This window comes from Talpa occidentalis, unplaced genomic scaffold (genome assembly GCF_014898055.3).
Source record: "Talpa occidentalis isolate TD23 unplaced genomic scaffold, MPIMG_talOcc4v2.1 talOcc4.13, whole genome shotgun sequence".
NCBI lineage: Eukaryota > Metazoa > Chordata > Mammalia > Eulipotyphla > Talpidae > Talpa > Talpa occidentalis.
The window spans coordinates 11,716,858-11,737,416 of NW_023601322.1; the positions used below are offsets into that span (position 1 = coordinate 11,716,858).

Sequence of the window (20,559 nt, forward strand, 5' to 3'; positions counted from 1 at the left end):
GAAAACAAGCAGGTCATTGAAAACTCGGGCTATAGTTTTCACCTCTGACACAGTACAACTTGATCTCGAATTCATTTGCATAATAAGATGCATCCCTGCCTCCCATAACAACTGTTCAAATTGCTCCAGAAGTCTGATGAGCCAGCTGTCTACTGGTGACGGGAAGGACAGACGTTTATAGTAGCTCATCTCTCAGCGTGTGGCAGTGGTGCCTCTTGTCAGCACCCTCCGGTGGCAGTGGCTGACCCAGGGGGCAACATAAACATTTGCTTTTAATCACAAAGCCCACTGTGCCTCTTCTGCCAATTATCATTACTGCCTTGGGTGTGCCAACCCACTCAGTGCCCTGGTTCACTGCTGCAGTTGTGCGCAGTCAGCCAAATAATCATTGGGAAGTCAATAGTATCTACAGCCAGTGGCAGGGTCTGTACCAGTCTTGTTTTTTTTTTTTTTTTTAAAGATTTTTATTATTTTATTTATACAAGAACTGTGGTACAGACCAGAGGCATGGGAGGGTGAGAGGATTCACCAGAGACAAAATGGGAAACAGAACAGGCAGACTGACCAAAACACACTGCTGAGGGGAGCAGTGGGCGAGACAGGAGAGGTCTGCTGCGCCATGTGGTATCTCCTTGGTGGGCCGGGAATTGAACCTGCGCTGCAGAGGCTGCAGACAGCTCACAACCCTGTGCTCAACCTGCTGTGCCACCGGGGAGGCCCTGTACCCAGCTTATTAACACAGACTCACCAGCCCCTCCCAAACTGCTGAGTTAGAACCTGCATTCTAACCAGAATCCCAGGAGATCAGCGTGCACACTGAAGTTTCAGAAGCCCTGGTATAGAGTCCGAGACCTTTTCAGATTAGAGAAGATGCTAAAGTTGGTCTTCACTGTGGCTACACATGGGATCACCTGGAACCTTAAAACATCCTGAGTTCTGCCCTCAGATATTCAGATATAATTTGGTGCAATGTGCGTGGACATTGGGGTTTTTAAAAGCACTCAAGTGACTTTCTGTACCACGAAGGTTGAGAGTCTTAGCTGCGCTTTAAAGCACCTGTGCTATTTTCTAAATTTACAGTCAGATGCCCAAGCCCCACCTCCGGAGATCCTGACACCAGCAGTTCTAGGGTAGGGCTCAGGGATGTGCAACCTGAGGAAAACTGCCTGGGGCCCCAGGTAACACGTCCTGGGACCTTCATGGAGTGGAATGCAAGGGGGGCTGCAGACCGAAAGCCAGGCTGCGGGAGCCAATGAAGATAGATCTCCTCGAAGCACTGTTCTGGAGACCCCAGTCCAACTGCCCCCAGTCTTGGCTGAGGAACAACAGGCTGGCTTATGTGAAGCTGCTCTTTAAACAGAGGCAGTGTATCTCCAAGCACACATAGTGTCTGCTCTAGGGCAATATGTGAGCTTCTGAAATACCTCCTGTAAGAGAAGGAGGACACAGAGCAGGTTCTCCATGATTCGAGCAGATGGGTGAAGGAGGGAGTCCTGGAGTCCTTGGTGGCTTTTGCAGGCTTTTATTTGGATTTACCAGGTACATGGCAGGCAGGGGAGCTAGGGGGCCTGGAGGCTGGCTGGCCTTCTAGTCCCCAGCAAGTCTTCACTCTTTCTGGGCTCTCTGGTCTTCTCTCATGACCTCTGCTTCTCTGCTGCTCGTTCTTTCATTCTCTTTGCTTCTGCTGGCGTCCCTGCGACGCCACCCTTATAAGCCCAGTCTTAGCCCAGGTGAATGCCACCTACATATGCCCACCCCCTACTCCAGGTGCCCGCCATCAGGCATGCATTCAGGACCACAGGGATCCATCATCTATCCTAATGGCGGGAGGGCAGAAAAGCCTGATACTTTTACTTACCCTACACCTCCCATTCGGCAAGAGCACAGTCTGACATCAGGGCTCCTAGGAGCAGGTAGTACTCCCTGCAGGCCACTTCATGGACACGTCACTTTAAAACCAGGGACTCAACGAAAGCAAACCATGTACCTGGGAAGTTCACTTGACCTGCCCCGAGGGCTGCCCTAGCAGATACCACAAATACACAAGAGAATTGAATAGACATGGAGCTGCAGCCACTGGGCTGCTGCGAAGGTACCACCAGCACGTAGACTTGCTCCTTGGCGAGAGTGACAGGCTTTTTTGTTTGTTTGTTTTTATAAAGATTTATTTATTTTTACACAAGAGCTGGGGTACAGGCCAGAGGTGTGGGAGGGTGAGAGGATTCACCAGAGACAGAGCGGGGAGCAGAACAAAATAAACTGCTGAAGGGAGTGTGGGACTATCCCTGGCCAGCTGGGAATGGAACCTGCGCTGCAGAGGCTGTGGACAGCTTCACAGTGCTGCGCTCAACCCGCTGCGCCACCGGGGAGGCCCCAGGCTTTGTTTTTAATCGTATAAAAATGCCATCTGAAAGAGGTCCGCGTTGTCATTGTAAAAGCTGAGTTAAAGGCTATTTCCTTTGTTCCTCTAGATACTAGCATTTACTCCAGTTATTCAGGGCCCCTTTGTCTAGGAAAAACTGTGATGTCATCCCCCCTTTACCTGACCTACCCTCACTGTTCCAGAACCATGCTAACTCGCCTAGACCTCCTGGCCCGAGACCTTCTGCTTCGGTGGTCCCAGCCCTATGCACTGGAATCACCTGCTATAGTACAGGTTTAAAAATACTGATCTCTACATTTTACCCCAGACTTGTTGAATCTGCACTTTGAATAAGCTCCTGATGAGTTTCATGTTAAGCCGGGAGACCTAGAGTGAGTTCTGCTACTTGAAATGATTGTGAACCAGAGGACTTTGAAAACAACGGGAAGATTAGGGCTTACCCTCTTTGCCCTAAGAGGAAAACCCCTCAGGATTTGGATGTTTCTTTGCTTTCTAGCTGGCTTGCTATAAATGCAGCTTGTTTTTCACCTGTCCTGCAATTGAAATAAACACAGATCCTGATTTATTGTAACTAATCCAAAACAGGTGTGCCATCCGCAGCTGAGTTTTATTTTGAGCAATAGTTCAGTGACAGGAATTTGGAGGCAGAAGGGGGTCGGTGAGAGGAGGGTCACGGCTGCTAGGGTGGGCTTCTGTCCCGGTGGGAAATTTCCCATCACTATCTTGGGGGGCGGGGGCAGAGCTGAGTGTCAGAGATGGGTCTAATCTGGTTCTCTTTTTTCTTCTATTGCTATGATTGAAAATGAGTTTGTATCACTGAAACAGGATAGAAAAACCACTGGACCAACCAACCATCTATCAAGACAAATAACAAAGCAGTGGTAATCAAAATGATGTGGCAATAATCCAAAATGGATCAATAGACGCATCAAACTGAGTAGCAAATGCAGGATCAGACCCAAGAATCGTTAGAATTAGGTTTATGATAAAAAAATGGCCTCTCAACTTTTTGGGAAGGAACAGAATCTTCGATGTTGACAGGATTAGCCATCCATATGGACAGAACAAATAGCAGTGCCTTCAAATGGACCCCAAATAAATTCTAGATGGCTCCCTGAGTATAAATATAAATCTGAAGCTAAATATAAAAACCCCAAATTAAAACCGACTAGAAATTACTTTTATGATCTTAAGAACAATAAGGTCTTCTTGAGATACAGAAAAATAAACAAAAAACAAGGAAAAAAAATGAAAGAGAAAAAAGGCAATTTGCAATTATAGCAAGTTAATAACTTCTATCTACAAAAAATACCATTATTAAATGAAAGTGACGTAAGGGAGATAAATGTAGACCCTGTGTAAAACACAAAGATTAGTTTCCAAACAGTGTGTAAAACACAATTAAACTTTAAAAAATACCCTTGACAATTGAATTTAAAAAAGGTATAAGTGAATAAATATTAAGGGCATAGAAGAGGAATAGAAGAGGAAACACAAAAGGTTAATAAGCACACTTAAGAGTGGAAATGCTGGGTAACTCTATGTCTAGCCTTTTGAGAAGCTGCCAGACTGGTTTTCAAAACAGCTGCACCATTTTACATCCCTACCCACAGTGGAGGGTAAGCCAGATGTGCAAATTTAATTTTTTTGGAAGCCATAGATTTTTTTAGAAGTTCAAAGACACAGGTGAAGTAAATTCTAATGATAAATATGTATTAACAATCTATAGTTACTCAGTATAACCAATATACTATTTCATTATGTAACTCATATGAAAGACCTGAGCTGTCTTACATTCATTTTGTATGTTTTAACTGACAGAATATCTCATCTGGGATATTAATAAGTGGTTGAAAATACTTGATCTATATTAGATTTCATGACATTAGCCGTGAAAGAGTAGATTCCCAAACCTAAATTGCTTCAGACTTACTTAAAATTTTTCCTAACTGAATCACACAGGTCAGTTTTTCAATTTACAAGTCAATTAATTAAATGGAATAAAATTTAAAGTTAAGTTCCTTAGTTGCAGGAGGCACATTTCAGGCCACTGGCCACCAGTGGCTTAAGGCTTCTGGACTGGACAACCCACTTCCAAGTTACTTCTCTTGTAATTGTGCCCAGGGCCTCTACCTTGGTTCTCGTTTCTCACCTGCAGCTGATCCAGTGACAAGCTGCAGCTTTCTCTCTTTTCAAAATAGGCTTCTTTTAGAGCAGTTTCAGGTTCCCAGTTCCATACACCCCCTGCACTGACCCCTGCACAACTTCGTCCTCTCTGAAGCTCCCCTCCCCACCAGAGCAGTGCATTTGTGTGACAGACACCCCCACCTGGACACACCATCACCGCCGGGTGTTCACTCTTGGGGTTGTACTTTCTATGGGTTTGGGTAAGTGTGATGCCGCGTGCCCACCTTTACATGTAACTCCATTTTAAAGGAAAGAAAGGGCCATATATTCGTAGTCATGGTCTGGCAGTTGTAGCAAAGGTCACCCCATGAGCCCCTCCGCCTTCCAGCCCTCACCCCATGCAGACCTTATTTCCGTGGCAGCTCTAACTGAGGCCGCCCCAACGCCAGGGCCTCCGTGTCCCACTTGGCATCCTGGCAGCCCTGCTGCTTCTTGGTCGGGCTCCACAGTGTCTCTTGTGTCACTTTAAAAACATCCAGCCCCCGAGCCATCTATCGGGTTACTGTCAGGAGGAGGACAAAAGAGGACACCTTCTCGTTGTCTTCAGGGTCACAGGTGACAGGGCTGGGGGCATCAGATGTGGACTAGAAAGCTGGGTGTGGGGCAGGGGTGGCTTCTCCCTGAAAAGTGTTGTTAGCGTGAGTTTTCATCATAAGCCTGTGGGCTTAGCCTGATGGTGAAGAGGTAGTGTCGCCATCTCCCCGGGGAGATGCCCTCTCTCAGGTGTTCTGGGCTCTACCAGACCATGCTTCTCAGTACAGGCCACCTGGCAGCTGGTGGACCCCAGCTTCTGAGAGGCAGCTTTTCTCACAAACTCCCGGAGGGTTCCAGTGACCACATGCTAAGTAAAAAAAGACTTTCCCTTGAAAGTTTCAACCTGCCCATCCTGCCTCTTCCACCGCCACCGCTCAATGGCTGATCGTAGCTGATCTTTACTGAAAGCAAATAGGTGCAGGGACCAGGCGAAGATGCCGGTGGGGCAGTTCCTTTATTATCTCAGCCCAAGGAGACAAGCCCTGGGCTCCCGGTCAGGAGCTGGAGCAGCCTGGCTTTGGAGACAGCCTGCCTGACTCCGGGCCCTCGGCCTGACCATGGCATTACAGAGCTTCCCTCATGCCATTTTAGGGCTCAGCTCCTTAACTCTCTTAAGAACTAAAATAAGCCCTGATAACCGCGGTTGGCTCTGGGAGGAGGGCGAGCAGCTGGGTGCGGGGCTGGGTGCGGGGCTTCCACCCCCTGCTCCTTCACCGCATGCATTGTGAACTCGGTACTCTGTGTGTGCACCACGTAGGCAAGTAAATTGCTGAGCAGTTATTTAAAATAGTTTTAAAAAATAAGCCCATGACCTTCACAGTTAGGGCCATATGCCCACAGCTGGCCTGTATGAGACCAGTTTTCAGGGCTAGGAGAGCAGGTATTTCCCACCTTTGGGGTGCTCAGCCTCACTGCTGAGATGGTAGGGGTCCTCCATGCTCTGGCATCTGCAGAGGAAGGCTGGCCTGCCTTGTTTGCCCCCACATGATAATCCACACATTTACCCCCTGGTTGGCAAGGACATCCAGTGCTGATAGATTCTAGAGGAACAGTTCCAGGAAAAAATAACATTGGTCAAAAAGGGGCTTTTCAAAGGCACACGCGAGCCTGCCTTCGGCTTGGGTCTGCACACAGCGCGCTTGTCTTTGCTTCTTGAAGAAGTTAACAAAGAGGAGAAAAGAATGCTATAGACTAAAAAAGGGTTGGACTCCATCATTGTGGGTCCCCAGATGTCTCTAGCACCATGTGCCATTCCGAGCTAATTGCCGTGCTCACCATAATGTGAATTTTAACATCTATTTTAAAGGCATGCAAGCTAATTCCAAATCAACTTGGTGAGTGAATCTAAGAAGAGTTTATACGAAGAGGCTCTCATCAAAGCAGATTTTACAGAACCTATTAATTTCTGATGTCATTCACCATGAATAAATGATTACTATCATGACAGCTTTCATTGCCTCAGTGGAACTTGCTAGAAGAAGGCAGGGTCCGGTTTGACTGGGATCTGCACTACGTAGATATTGGGAAGACTGATGCCGGAATAGGGGATGAGGTGGGAGGGTTACCTCTGATCTAAGGAGTGGGTTGTACCTCCAATCAAGTACCCTGACCATAATGGACTGTTTCTGCTCTGCTCAAAATGCCTTGGGGTCACCCCCTTCTCCCGAAAAGACCACTAGTCCAAAATCCGTTTGTATCACACACATATGCAGTGACCACTGGTCCTTATGCTGCCCCCTCCATGTCAACAGAAGGGATCTAGGCAGGTGCACAAGAAAATATGGGGTTCCCACAAGCAGAGGCTGCTGGAATAAAGCTGAGCCCAAAGACTGGGGTGTCAGAACTATCCCTACCACTCCATCATTTTGAGACCCGCCTTTGCAGACTGCAGGAAACATTCACCTGAGTGCTGGGAGGTGGTCATGCCTGCTCTGCGGGCTTGTGGCATTGGCCTGTTAGGGATAGGAAAGAACTTTCTCTCACTCTTTCTCACACATGCACGCATGTACGCACACTCTCACAGCCAGAGGAGCACAGCTGCATTTCTGCACTCCCTGCCATAGCTTTGTTCCAAGGACTAGATAAGACCTGGCAGGTCTGGGGGTCTGGGAAGAGCCTTTTACTACTCCCAAGAGGGCGGCAGGAGAGGTCTGCAGTTCCAACTAGGCTGGGAATCACCGGGAGGCGCATAGGAGCAAGGCAGGCATAAGCTAGAGAAACCCCTCCCCACCTAAAAAGAAAAAGCTTAAAGACCTACTGCTTTACTGCTGGGGCAGCTCTGCTCTCTGGGCTGCCCCGGCGCCTGGAGTGCTCCATCCTAGCTTCCTAATAAACATGTTGCTGGCTTCACAAAGTGCTTCATGAAATTCTTTTCTGCAAGACACCAAGGACCCTCCAGTGCCTCAGTCCCCAACATGCCTACCTACTGTCCCCGTGCTGCATCCACCCAGGTCACTGCGGAGACGTGACCCCAGTCACTGGATTCCAGGGCTCACTCAGATCCAGTGTGACCTCATCTTAACTTGATTACATCTGCAAAACCCCTTTTACAAATAAGTTCACATTCGCAGAAGCCAGTGTTTAGGATCTGAGCTTATCTTTCAGGTAAACTCGATTCAACAATTCAAACCGCAACACTCTCCAGCCCTTTAGCCACCGCCCCGCCCCAGCCTTCATAATGCGTCTGGATCAATTGCAGTAGGTCTCTTTTCAGACTCCTTGGGCCACTGTCTCCCTCTTCAAAGGCACTGCCCACTGCCAGCTGGAGGAGTGAATCTGAATGCTGTGAGCAACCTGCAGGGCAAGAGTCGTCTCTTTCCACTCTGTTTCCCTGCTCCTACCCTCCCCTTTCTAGGCACCCCACATCCTACTCCTTCCACTAACTGGGCACTTGTTTGTGCCCCAGTGCCTTTGCTCATGCTGTTTCTTGGATCTTTTCTCCTTGTAGAACGTCTACTGATCTCCTTGACCTTTCTACCTCCTTACACAGAATGTAAATTCCATGAAGACAGAGTCTTTGGCTGGTGATGCTCTTTCCCCAGGAGCTAGGAGGAAGCCTGGCACCTAGAACATTTCCAACAAATGTTTGTTGAATAAAAGAATGAATGAATGGGCCTCCCTTGGTGGCACAGCTATTGAGCGAGGGTCCCACATGGCGCGCAGACCTCTCCTGCCGCCCGCTGCTCCCCTCAGCAGTGTATTTCGTCGATCTGCCTGTTCTGTTCCCCGCTCTGGCTCTGGTGAATCCTCTCACCCTCCCACGCTTCTGACTGTACCCAGTGCTTGCATAAATAAATAAATAAATCTTTTTTTTTTTAAAAAGAATGAATGAATGAATGAGTGTAAACACAAAGGTGGCAGATAAATGGATTCTGGATCTTTCCCTGATGCACTTGTCCCTTCTCCTCTCCCTGAAGGAGAATTAATTTCTCCCTTAGTATCTGTTTCCTATCTCTCTGCTTGCATTTACTGTCTCTTAGAGCTGCTTGCTAGCCCAGCTGGGCTGTTACTCTGTGAGCTGCGTGGACGCAAATGCTGGGGCTGATTCATCTGTGAATCCGCAGAGTACACATTGTGCCTGCTGGTATTATTGTCGAACTGAATTAAATCTAGCTAGAGAGGCAAGACAGGAACATGAAAAATCTCATCTCCCCACCTCTTCCCCTTACTGCCCCCACCGCACTGTGCAGAGCTGGTGGGGGTGAGGCAGGAGATAAACGGCAAATTCTGTAAGTTCCCCTTTCTGCTGATGCTTGAAAAGTTATCTTTCTGAGTCAGCACAGGTATTTTGATACTGTCTTGAGATTTCAGGCATTTTTTTTTAAGTGATGGTGTAAAAACAAGTGCTTTCACATTTACCGTCAAACGGACAGTGTTGGGTGGGGGGGGGGAATAGGCTTGATGAGAACCATTCACCCCCTTCCTTAAACCTTCTGTCGCTAGCTGAGCTCCCCTGGCTGCTCTCCTACGCAGAGGGGCGAGCACCCCGCTCAAGTGGGCGGGTCCCTTCAGAAGACTGGGAAGGGGCGGCTGGTGGTCACAGGGCCTGGGAGGCAGGGCCCCGGGACCCCAGCTGGCCTGAGGACAGGCGCCAGGGCGGCCTCTCGGTGGTTCTGGTCCACGCTGACTGTGCCTACCACGGAAACAGGCAGGAGAGCTGCACCATTTTAGACTTTTCTGCTCTCAAGTTTTTTTAGACTTTTCTGTTTCCACCTCCCCGCCGAGGGACAGAGCCTCCTGCTGATGCGGATGAGAGTCTGTGGGTGGGGGGTGGGGGGAACCAGAAGGGCAGGCTGGGAAAAGAATGGGTGACTGTGGTGTCTCCCCAAATGTACATCCACCAGAAAGTGGCCTTACATGGACCTGGGTCTCTGCAGCTGGAATTCGTTGAGATGAGTCAGAGCAGATGAGGCTGAGCCCAGGTTCAATGGCCGGTGTCCTTACAAGAGGGAGGACAGGGAGGTGCATGCAAGGAAGAGCCGTGTGAAGAGGGAGTGACTCATCTGCCCCGCAGGCAGGGCCAGGAGCCCCCGGGAGCCAGGAAGGGCAAGGGAGGGTTCTCCCCAAGTCTTCAGAGGGAGCCCGGGTGTGCAGGCACCTTGATGGCAGACTCTGGCCCCCAGAACTGAGAGCATGAACGCCTGTGGTTTTAGGTCACTCGGTCTGCGGTGGTTTGTTTCCATGGCCCTAGGAAACTGACAGCTGACACGGCACCTATGGCGGGAAGAGGGAATTAGAAAAAATCAATTTCCATTTCTGCCTCTGAGACCTTCTTCCACAGCAGCTCAGTGCTGGGGTTGCCTGGGGGGTGGGTGGAGAGAGGGACCGGGGCTGGGCAAGAGCCGCAAACGGATGAAAAGAAACAGGTGTTTGTTTAAGCAGGACAGTTGGGCTCAGTTGAGAGAGGAGGTATCTACATTCCCTTCTCATTAAATCCCAGAGTCTTATCTCTGATTATAATCAGAAATCAGGAGCGTGTGGACAAATCATCCCCCTGAAGCAGAGTTAGGACCCAGAGGGGTTCATACTCCTGACCTCACCTCTCTTGAGGTCAGAATTGAACTAAACAAGCTAATGGAAACCAGGGGATGGGAACCTGCCTTCCCCTGCTCTCCGCCTCCCCCCCTCCCACCTCCCACTCCCCCAGCTCGGACACCAGCTTCCAGAGGAGGTGGTCAAGGTGCGCAGCCTTTAAGGACTGTTCCAGGTGCAGGGTCAGAGGCGGATTTAGTGAGAAAACTTTGTTGTCCATTCATTCCCCCGAAGCCCTGCAGGTGAATGGGAGCTCCTGAGGAAGATAAGATCAGCTCCAGAAAAAAAACAAAGGGATTGCATTGGCTCCCGCCTAGGAGAAGTGATGTATGTGACTATTCCAACGTCATCAGTACGAAGAACATCAGCTCAGTTTATTTTTTGCTTTCCTAGCTCCTATCCCTGCTTTCAATCCCAGACATGTTCTTTCTTCCTTCCCAGATATATTCTTTCTTTCTTGGAACTACCAACTTCAGCTTTTCATAAGCTTCTTTGAGAATCATTCTTTTCCTTCCATTACAAGCGAAAAGTTGATTTCGGTGGATCTCTCCAAAGCGGTCCCTGAATTCCTAGCGCCGTGCCCCTCCCTACACCCCCTTGGCGCCCTTCTCCACCTTTGAGTCCCTTTATCTTTAAAGTGCAGGTGTTTTAAACTTGACCCTTGCGTGCTGTGATTTCAGAACTGTGATTTCAGAACAGTTGCATGCTGTGATTGCAGGCTGTGATTTCAGAACTCTGAGTCCACAGTCAGTTGAATAGTCACACCTCCAGGGCCTGCTGCCCACCAGCACAATTACACCCAGGTCTAGGATGCATTTGAAACCTCAATTATTGATGAATTAAAAGAAGAGAGGCTCTCTCTCTCCCCACATACCCCCCTCAAAAAAAAAAAAAAAAGAGAACAGAAGGTACCAAGGTGAATAGGACGAAGCTCCTCCTCCCTCATGGATCTCTCTCCCAGGAAATTGTGTTTCTCCCACTAAACAAAGCTGTCTCTAAATCTAACCGGGTAGCCTTCCCCTCTTAGAACAGAACCCCAAGGGATAATTTCTGCTGACCAAGAAGCCCAACCCAAGGACTCTAGCTGTGCTGCTAATAACTAGAAGAGACATAAGGCAGCTCCTCAACCCTAAGCCCACAAGTCCTCCTCAGTCTGTGGTAATGACCATCCGAGACAAACCACCTGGCTGATATTTATGTTTATATTCAGATTTTCCAAGTGCCCGGTACCATCATTGCCAGACACTACGCTGTTCATGTAGTAGCTGTGACCAGTATTTCCTGTTTCTAAAGTTTACAAGAACTTGCTCTGTGTGACATATAGCCAGTGCAGTACAGTAATTGCTGTATCTTGGTTTTGATTTTGCTCACAAATTCTAAAAACTGTGAAGAGAGATGTTGATTTGCAAATGCTCTTCTAGAACCTGAGTAAGCTTTAATTACCTCCCCCCACCCCCCTGTCTTGTTATCCAGCCTGTCATCTGCAGAGATGTTTCAGTACGTGGGAAGCGAACAGTACTGCTCCGCTCAGTCCCAGCCCATCACCTGTGGCCGGGATTCGTTCTATGACCCCTTGGGTCTCAAGGAGGGGTCGATAGCCTCAAGAGGCTCCAGAAGACCCTGAAATTATGCACAGAATTGTATCAAACAACAATTTCTGGGAGGATGGAGCTATCAATTTTCCTCCACCTCAAAAAGGGTTAACAAGGGTGGGGCCCACGGCTGTGAGGGTTTTTTTTCATTGGCTTGGACTAGGTCTGTGAGCCTCAAGAATACTGCAGGGTCAGCTCCAGCACCCATGGGTGGCACAGGCAGTCTCCCAAAAAGAGGAGGCACGCACTACAGGGAGGAGGGAGACTCAGAGATGAGGAGGCAGGAGAAGAGGCAGGAACCCAGGAGTGCATGACCCTTCTCCAGCCCGCTGTGTTTTTCCTGGCTCTCTCTCGGGCTCCAGCCACCTTCTGGATCATTCTGTGTATGCCAACATGCTGATTTTCCCTAGTTACTTAATAGAAGCGCTAAGGGTCTAAAGAAAACCTGGTTCCAAGTGGAAGGCGAGGTTTAAGCCCCATTTCAGTGTTAGGGTTGTTTACATTGCAGCAGGTCAGAGAACACCAAAGTCCATTGAGATCTTGAGATGCTCTCAACCTTCTCACTTCCCAGTGATCCTATGACTTCTGCAAAGCTACTTCCGGAGTAGCAGCGGATTAGGACCAAAGCCCAGGTTTCCTGAGATCCACCCCCCCGTCCATCACCTACTCTCCTTTCACGCCTCATCCAAGCCCCGGTCTCTACAAGACACATCAGAGAATCTGAGGACTCTCCAGAAATGCCTGTTGCCGTTGAAGAGTCATCACTGACTCTTCCACAAACCCTACTTTTTTTCTGTTTACTTATCTGTCACGTTACACACATAAAAATGAAGACTGTCCCTCTCCTTTCAGCAAACTCTCAGAAATAGGAAAACAAAGATGCACGAAGGAAAGGAACAGGCTGCTTTTCTGGCCCATGGCACTTGGGCCCTCACCTGAGATGGTCCTCTGGGTGCTGGTCTAGCTGAGTTATGTCTCCCTAACATCACACAATGCAAAGCCCCCAGGGGGTACATTTCCATGCCATTTTACAAACTGCACGAAGCACTTTGAGCAGTGCCTGCTTCATGTTAAGGTCACAGCGAGTAATACTAGTAGGGATCGAGTGACCTCGTCACCCACAATGCATCTGAAGCACAAAGACCCCCTGGTTTATAGTTCTTGGTCTAATGCTCTTCTGCTCACACCATGTTACTGGGCAGACACTCCCTGAACCACCCAGCCCCCAGTCCGGGGAAAGGGTATTCACTAAGGAAACCTGGCCCTCCCCCAGGAAGAGATTGGCAGTTGCAAACCAGAAATCAGGACAGGTCACGCCAGCTTGCTGTCGATTTCTTGCCCTCCTGGAGGGAAAGGAAAGAAAGAGAGGTGGTCCGACCAGAGGGTGCAGGCTTGGGTTGCAGGATCTGATTTTAGAGGTGAGTCTTCCACCAGATGATGTGTTATTTTAACATTTAAGCGAGCCTTTAAGTGAAGCTCCTTTCTGGGCAACCTGGCAACTGCTAAAAATAAACTCAAGCTCCTGAAATATTTTAGGTTTGCCTTTAAGCTTTCTTTGGCTGGGAACCAGGCTATTTTCAGTCTCATTGCCCCAGGTGGTATGGATTTGATCTATCGGATGACAGAGGGACCAGTGACCTATGATGCCCACAACGTGCCTGCAGCGAGGTTGCAGCAGGTATTCAGGAAAGGTTAGCTATGGCGAGGATGCAGCAGCCCGGGGTGTTGGGGAGCAGGGAACACCCACTTTCAACATTCCTGGAGGCTCGGGGCAGAGGGCGGGGCGTGGATGCTGTGTAGACAAGCACCAGCTATTGTATCTAGTCCGGGTAAGGAGGAAAGAACATTTCCCCAAAAGGGACCGGAGTTAGGGAAGCAAAGTATCCCGCCGGAGGACATGGCAGTGGGTGGAGGTGTTGACCAGATGAAGCAAGGAGCTCGACTATCCTGGCCCAGGGGCGTTGAATTTGGCCTTCAGAACCCTGGCCTCTCCCTCCGTGATCCATCTTCTCACATTTCCCTATTCTCCCCACCCCCAATGTCAAGTTCACCTTGGCCGAGGCCCTTTTGATCCCTTGGCATTGGACCAGCCCCTGAGTTCCTGGCTAGGAGACACACCCCTTGCCCTTTGTGACATTGTCCTTCCAACTAATCCCTGCCCCAGACTGCCCAGTCCCTCCTGAAGGGCTCTAGGGAGAACCCTTCCTGCCTTGTCCTTCCTCCCTCAGCAATCTTTTCCTCTTGTATCCATTAGCAATGTTCTTAGCTGCGCTGTGCAGAACAACCAGTGAGTAGTGTCCTCAAACAGAAGGACATTTGTGGTTCGGGCACAGAATTCTGGATAGAAGGTCTCCGTGTTGTTCCCATGGCTCACGGATGCCCAACAAGCTCTCACGTTCTTTCTCTCTCTCTTCCCCACCAGCCATTTTGTGTGACTTTTCTTTTTTGGAGTGGTGGCTCATGACCGCAAGACGCTGGCTGGCGATAGCACAGGCATTGCCTCTGGTCCAGGAAGGGTAGACCATGCACCCGCCATGTCGGTCCCTTATGTAAGGGAACGCTTCCCTGGAAGCCCCTTACTGGAATGAATTCCCATTACATCTCTTTGGCCAAACCTCTCCCCTCGGTTCCATTTGGCTGCAGAGACGTGGGCGACCATGTAACTTTTCAGCCTCTAGTTGGAGGGAGCAAAGAAGGGTTGGGGATGTTCTTGAGTGAGTCAAACCACAGGGTCTACCACAGTTGCCTAATCAGTAGAGAATGTTCCTAAGACTGCACTAAATGACGAGAATTATCTAAGAGTTGATCCATATAACATGACAGTGCAACCTCTGGTTTTTGCACTGCAGGAATCTCATCCAGTGAGTGAAGGAGGAGAATCGGTGGCGAGCTTTCCTCTCCTGGAGCCCCGAGGTTAGTTAAGTTCCATCCATTAGCACAACTTGTCAAGAATTGTCATTTATCTTTCCTATGTACATCTTGTCTCTTCAGCTGGATTATAAGCTATTTGAGAAGAGGGATCTTCTCTTACACCACCTTCGATTGTCAGTGACTCAAATTACTCTGCTGGCCTCCAGGACATTGATTAATGTGAAAATGCTGGACATCATGGGGTGGACGAGGAGGCAACACGCCTTTCCCTGGGCTCCATGGCAGACACACGCCTATGTCTGCCATAAGCAACAGATGAAAACAAGGTGCTTGTAGACACGGAGGCTTGTTAAAGCGGGGCTGGAAAATGCTGTGCAAGCAGAGTATAAGTTTTCAAACTTCCTACCACTTTCAAAAGCCTGTTTGGAAGTGTTACTAAATTTGGCGTACCCTTTCTCCTCTTTGTGTTCATTCATATGTTTATTCATTCAGCAAGCCAATGGAGCTCCCACAATGGAAGAGTGTGATGCTCAGAAATGCGTGTCACAGGGCCCCTGTCTGCAAGCCTAGAGGAAGCCGACAGATAAACAAGTGGGCGGTGTTCATGTTGTAAGAACCACAATAGTCTTCCACTCAATGTGCCTGGGAGGTCAGGGGTGCTGGCTTTATATAGAGGGGCATTCCCAACCCTTCAGTGGAATTGCTTTTAACTTGCTAGAGAAGCTAGGTTTTTGTTTTTTAATATTTAAAGGGCAGGGATTTATTTATTAGGGAAGGGATAAAACAGTTAGCCACACTTGCATAGACACAAGCGGGCAGGAAGAGCTGCCCAGAAGGGACAGGTTTGCTAAGAGAGGCCTGCATGGTTGCAGGCGGACGGCCTTGACAGGTCACGGGCAGGCAGGAAGGCTGCTGCTGCCCTGCAGAGGGAGAGTTGGTGAAAAGAGGCACCTGCTTAGTCACAGGTGGGCAGTGGGATTGCTGCTGAGAAGCTAGGTTTGTTTTTTTTTAAGTGATTTCTTTTTTTTTTTTTTTAAAGATTTATTTATTTATTTATACAAGCACTGGGTACAGTCAGAAGCGCGGGAGGGTGAGAGAATTCACCAGAGCCAGAGCGGGGAGCAGAGCAGGCAGAAGGACTGAAGTACACTGCTGAGGGGAGCAGCGGGCATGGCAGGAGCCGGGAATTGAAGCCGTGCTGCAGAGGCTGCAGACAGCTTCACAGTGCTGTGCTCAACAGCTGCGCCCCCAGGGGAGGCCCGAGAAGCTAGGTTTTATAGCCAGAATAGGTCATGAATCTTGTCTCTGCCACTTACAGGGGACCCTGGGGAGATTTCTATCCCTGAAGGCTAATCAGCTCACATGTCAGTTCTCAATGGATTGCCTCTCAGCTCCAAAGGCCTGCTTCATTCTCAGTGATGAGAATTCCTTCAGCCATTTTCTCTTTTAAAGTAAGTGCCAGATGAGCTTTCTCAGCAGAGGGCACTGGAAGGATATTGCAGGAGGAAGTCTGTTCCTATCATCTCCAGCAGAGTGGGGCTGAGGATATGTGTGTGGTCAGCCTTGACAGTCTGTCCTGAACATGGTCCATGTGCAACCTTGCAGCCTTGGCCTAGTGATCACTCACCTGCAGCCTTGTCTGCTCAGAAAGCAGAGCTCTGCGTGGCCTGTGCACATCGCAGCCTCTTGCCATACCCACACCTGGACTCCCCTCCTGTACCCACACCTGCACTCCTCTCCTGTACTCACACCTGGCCTCCCCCTTCCTGAACCCACATCCAGTTTCCTTCCACAAGCCCCCACATGGCCCTGCACAACCAGAGTTGGTGTCCCCTCCCCCACCCCACATGCAGCCTGCATGGCCTGGACCTCCGTCCTGCCTGTACCTGCACCCACCGCTCCCCTCTGTGCTGGGAGCTCACAGCTTCTCCCCATCTGCACTGGGAAGTCTAGTCTGTTGCTTACCCACAATTCCAGACCAGCTCTGGCCTGCCTGAATTAGGGAACTCCTCTGCTACCCGGTAGCCTGGCTACACCTTCTGCAGCTGGTGAGAGCCCCTCTGAGCGGTCCTTCCCAGTGCCCTCTTCACCCTGGAGCACCGAGTATGCCCCCACCCATCATGGGGTGGACGAGGAGGCAACTCACCTTTCCCTGGGCGCCATGGCAGCCAGCAAGTCTTTAGATTAGTTCCCCTCAATGAACCTACAGTGTAATTTCTAACTCTTGACTGGGCCCAGGATTTTACCCCATCAGAAATGAGTTGCTTGTATCAGCATTTCTGACTATTTTACCAGTTGAATGCGAAAGCCCACCTAAAGCCCAAGGCTCATGGCCCGCTCCACAGGCTGGCTCGTGTGCACTGCGCCTCAGCCATCACTTTCTTTCCACAGAGAACAAAGGAGACCAACGTCAGTGAGTGCAACAATTGTGTTGATGTGCAAGTGGTTAGTCTTGGAGGAGGAAACAGAGGGTCAGAGAGGCCAGAGAGGTGACTTGGGGTCATGCATGCAATATTGGATGGAGCTGAATCTGGCGGTCCGTCCTCTGAGTCCACCCTTCACACACCACACTGGGCTCCCTCCCAGAACCCCAAATCTCCTTTTCGCCTGAACTGGGATAGTTTCCCAACATAACAGCACCTCCAGAATCTCCCATTCTCTCATGATGAGGCGGCTGAGCTCGGGGCATGGTCTGCTGGAGGCCAATGATGTCACTAAACCATCTTCCCCCAAGAGAAAGGTATGACTCATCTGGAAGGTGTAAGTCTGTGGTTTCCCCTTCTCTGAGTTGGCCTCTGACTGAGCCCCACAGGAGCTTGCCCTTGGAACCAAGGCCATGGCTTTGACTACGTGTACTGGGTTGTTAAAGACTCCACTTTGAAAATCGCATTGGCTAAAATCAAGCGTATAGATTCTCTTATTGGCAAAGGACCTGTTGCAGGCTTTGTTGCTTGAATGTAAAGTCCAAAAGACCAACAGTCTTTGCTAGGTTCACAGTGATTGTCTGGTGCTTACAACACAGCCTGCTGTAGAGTCCACGCTCAGTGTCTGGCAAGTGGACGAACCTATGAGGTCAAGGATTCACCACATTTCTTTACATGGGGGCTTGGCTAGGAGGGCGCGTTAAAGTAGGATTTTAGAAAGCAAGAGGGGGAAATACGTACACTGCAAGAGAACATGATTTACTGTGTTGTAAATCAAGGCGTGCTATGCTGGCTATGATGGTACATTCCAAGGCCCAGACTCACCCAAATGAAAGTTTCCTGTCCCATGCTTTGCCCTCCTCTAGTGTCTTATTTTCTTAGTCGCCTCTGGGCTAATCAGCCTGTCCCTCCCTTAACTTGCAGGTGGTGATCAACAGCAGATAGATAACATCCCATTAAGTAACACAGTGACATTTTAACTGGAGCACTTTGGAAAAGTTACCCAGGGCTTGCAGAGAATTCTGCGTATGGCGCCCACTCCTTCAGTGCCTGCTGGCACTGATGATATCAAGATCTTAAAATAAAGGACTGACCTAGGTAGTGGAAATTCAGGCAGGGGAGGAAGGCTTAAGAGAGTGCGGTGGTGTTTTCAGTTGGACAGTCTCCTGACACTTCTCAAGTGGTGCCAGGAAGCTAACGACCCCTCCTATGCTTAATAGTATATTTGTATGCGAGCTCATTGTGGAAATTTGGAACCAAAATAGCAAACAAAAAGGACACTCACCTCATGTGTCACAGATGTCCAGGTATAGAGCTGACACCATGTACACATTGAACTCTTGGACCTTGCTTCTTATTTGCCAGTATTTACTTTTCTTGTTTTCCATTTAAATATGATGAGGGGATAAAAGAGATACAGAGAGTAAATACGTATTTCTTTTTTGAAACACCAGGTATGAACTGGTACTGTCTCTGTTTATAGCTAAAAGTCTCTTTTCAGGGCCTCCCCCGTGGTGCAGTGGGTTGAGCGCAGTGCAGTGAAGCTGTCTGCAGCCTCTGCAGCGCGGGTTCGATTCCCGGTTGGCTGGGGAGAAACCCACATGGCACCGCAGACCTCTCCTGCCTCTCCCGCTGCTCCCCTCAGCAGTGTATTTCTGTCGTCTGCCTGTTTCGTTCCCCGCTCTGTCTCTGGTGAATTCTCTTACCCTCCCGCGCCTCTGGCCTGTACCCCAGTCCTTGTCAAATAAATAAATGTTAAAAAAAAAGTCTCTTTTCAAATGGAGTGGTCCCAAAGTCGGGAGCAGACAAGTCCAAACCTTTTCAAATTTAAAGGTCAAATGGATAAAATTGGGCAGAACTGTCTCAACTGGGCGCGGCTCATTCATTCACTCATGCTCTCAACAATCACTTACGGAGCCCCTTAACCACTGCCATGGCCTGCACCCACATGGATGGTCCCTGCAGACCACATGGACCTGCACAGCATCCCCAGCTGGAACATTCCCCAGGACTGGGGAGGATTCAGTGATACTGTTGAATCAACCAATGGTCCCGGCTCTCATGCAGTTTGTAGTAAACAAATGGTACTGCCTTCTAATTCAGCTAGCACTTACACTCCGAGCATCTGCGTGAGATGGACATGTGGCTGGCAGCAGGCAGCCTTGGGGGAGATGGAAAAGGCCCGGCCATGCTGATGCCCTGTTTCCCTGTGTGCAATGCATTGGCTGCAGGGCAATAGGCCTGATGCTCTTATGTGATTTAAGGACCTGCACTGTGCCCACCGCTGTGCCAGGACAGGGCGCTCGGTAGGGAGAGAGGTTATCTCCTCCCCTCTCTAAGTGCAGACAGGTTCCTGCACTTTTGAATAGGGCTGCTGCAAAGCAGAAGTACTGGGGAGCAGAAGTTGCCATTACAGACCTCAGCGGTCTCTTTGGCAGGTTTGAGTCCTTGTAAAAGAATTTAATGAGAATCCAAGGCAGATGGCATCCACACAAGGTTTATTAGACTCACGCATGGGGGCAGCAACCCCAGAGTGGAAATTTCTGGGCTACCTCCCCAGGGGAATTTTCAGAGCCTTCTTAAGGCAGCTGCCTATCAGGGCACAGGAGAGGGAAGGGACCTCCTAGCGCGCCCCATGCCAGGCTGTCCTAGAGCACGCATGGGGAGTTACATGCTCTGTCAGGTACTAACTTTCTCACCTCCCAAACTCATCCACCCTGGGGCGTGTATCCTGCATGTGGATGGACCCCATCATTTCTCAGGCAGAGCCTTCGCTAACCCCGCATGTGGCGCCACGGCCACCCCCTCCATCCAGGGAGGGCGGGCAGTTGGTGCTAAAGCCGCAACTTTTGTCAAGATATAAGGTGCTTTCTCTCACGATAGGGCAGGGATGGGGCGATTCAGGGCTGTTGAGACCAGTGTCGAGGACTGCCAGCTGTGCCAAGGTCCACCTGTCCTGCCAGAGTGCAATCACTCCCTCTGGCAGCCGCGATTCACAGCGGACAGGTGAGGCTTGAAACAGGTGCCCAGGTGGTTCGGGCCAATGTGAGGCAGTTTTCTCTCCAGAGGCAATTTCCCGACCAGCTCACAATCTCCAATAAACCTGGTCGATCTTATTCTTGCCAAGCTAGCAGCCATTGCCCTGTCCTAGGCTGGGCATAATTTTGGTATGTGTTGAAGTAATTGAGGAGCTATAAGTTTCAAGAGACAAGAACATAGAGCTTGCTCTTTCTTGAACAATATACCACGTCACAGATCATCCAGATGCCCCATATGGAGTCGCTCCTAAGATGCGAGGTTTATATTCATTCTCTCTCTCTCTCTTGCTCTCCAAAAAACCTAAGCAGTCTGAAACCTCCTACTTCTTGTAGATGGGGTTTGCCTGCCCCAAAGCATCTGCATTAAAGTGGGAGAGTCATCCCAACCTTCCTGGGGCACAAATGATGGGCAGTGCTGATGGCCAGTCATAACCTCATTACTTAATTTGAGGTGGGCTCAAAGGAAGGGCCTCTCTCTGTTTTTCAGTAACATTATTAAC

General features: G+C 49.5%; 1 protein-coding gene and 1 long non-coding RNA gene across 2 annotated transcripts in view; both read left to right on the top strand.

Moving 5' to 3' along the window:
* Positions 1–20,559, top strand: part of ALPK2 (alpha kinase 2) — a 73,398-nt gene that overhangs the window by 27,496 nt on the left and 25,343 nt on the right. The window lies entirely within an intron of this gene.
* Positions 13,888–14,998, top strand: LOC119243773 (uncharacterized). Its single transcript, XR_005124815.2, has 3 exons — positions 13,888–14,014; positions 14,577–14,640; positions 14,719–14,998. It is a non-coding gene; the product is annotated as an uncharacterized LOC119243773 (long non-coding RNA).